This window comes from Hippocampus zosterae, chromosome 8, assembly GCF_025434085.1.
Source record: "Hippocampus zosterae strain Florida chromosome 8, ASM2543408v3, whole genome shotgun sequence".
Classification (NCBI taxonomy): domain Eukaryota; kingdom Metazoa; phylum Chordata; class Actinopteri; order Syngnathiformes; family Syngnathidae; genus Hippocampus; species Hippocampus zosterae.
Window position 1 is genome coordinate 22,291,022 of NC_067458.1, and position 1,702 is coordinate 22,292,723.

The window sequence follows — 1,702 nt, forward strand, 5'->3', positions numbered from 1 at the left end:
AATTAATTATATTTTAAAACATAACATTGTTGAATATTTTCACTTTGTCTAACTCCTTAGCGCAAAAATCGTGTGACAATTAAAAAAAAACACACATTCATCAAATCATTTCAGAAAAACCGTGATTCTCGTGACATTAAACTTTGGCTCCTTTTGACCTCATGATTTTAAATACATGTTAGCTCCCTTTCAACATTGTTTACCTCGTAACCTTTTTCGTAACCTTTTTTATGCGGGCTATATTTAATTTAGATTTTTAAAAGGTTTTAATTTTAGCAATTTAAATGATACCCCCCACCCCTCCATGCCCCCATTCCCCTGCCCCCCACCACAGGCCAGATTTTGTCTCTATAAAAATAAATACATTATTGAAATTATTATTATATTATACTTTACAATACAATACAATACATTAGTCTAATATATAAATATGGCTTTGGTGCCATCTTGTGGCCAATAAATACTGTTGAACTCAGGGGAGGCCCTTCATTTTGTCAGACCATAGCCATGTCTAATCAAACAAAAAAGTGCTTTGTCGCCATGTAGTAACACATAACGGCATTTGCCAACCGTGTTGGGTGCGTGTCAATTACACGGAAAAGTCAGAAAAGAAAAAAATACTTCATAAAACATCATACGCAAAAACAGCTTTCCTCAACGGGGAACAATAACATTTATTATCCAGTGTTAAGGCACATATATGAAAAATACAACATACATGAACAATGATGTATTCAACGAACGTTTCTTCCTGGGATCCAAACGGAACGTCTAAAAATGTCAAAGTGCATTTAACTTTTTTGTTTTTTTTCTTTGGCCAGTCAAATGTTTTAGTTTCGTTTGTTTTTGTTTTGGTGTTTCCAGCTGAACAAGAGCACAGAAAAGATGTTTTTGAAACTTTCAAGTAAAATTGTTTGCCAGCTTAACATGATTTGTTTTTTGGGGCAAAACGAGGCAGTTGCCTTCATTTCCAGCTTATTTGGATATGAAAAGAAAAAAAAAGATATGAAGACGCAGCTGGCAAGAGTTGCGTAACTAAATAAAGCGAGGCTAAGCTAGGCTAGTCTACGCTAAGTCTCCCGGTCCGCAAGTTGCGCCGGTCAAGGCATCTTTGGTAAACACTGTTAAAACACAATGAAACAATAAGCATCAGTCCCGCAAGATTTGACTGGAATGTCTTTGGATTTCTCACTGGAATGCATAGAAGAGACATTAGCATTAGCATTAGCATACATCCAGTAAAATGATCGGACAAATTGTACATGAGTGAGTATTAGCGCCGCACCAGAATGGAAAAAGAAAATGAGGAGAATAAAGTCAGAAAAAGTGGAACCAATCCGAGAAACATTCACAATGAAATAACTTCACTTTTTTTTTGGGGGGGGGGGGTAGTCCTAATATTTAATAACTTTAAATTCTTGTATTTTTTTCCTTTTGACGTTTTCCTGTCATTTGCAAAATTAGTTGAATAAAATTTAACTTTCTTCAGTTTGCGAATTTGGATTTTAGTGTTGTAATTTACGACTTTTCTAGCCAATTGGACATTTCTGGGAATACAGGACTTTTGTTGAAAAAAATAAAAATAAAAATAATAATAATCAGTGTAATTTTACACAAATTATGACTTCTACTCAATTTACAACTTTTAGTGAACGCGATTAACAACTATCGTCACTTTATTCTTGAAATTTGACTTCTTTCA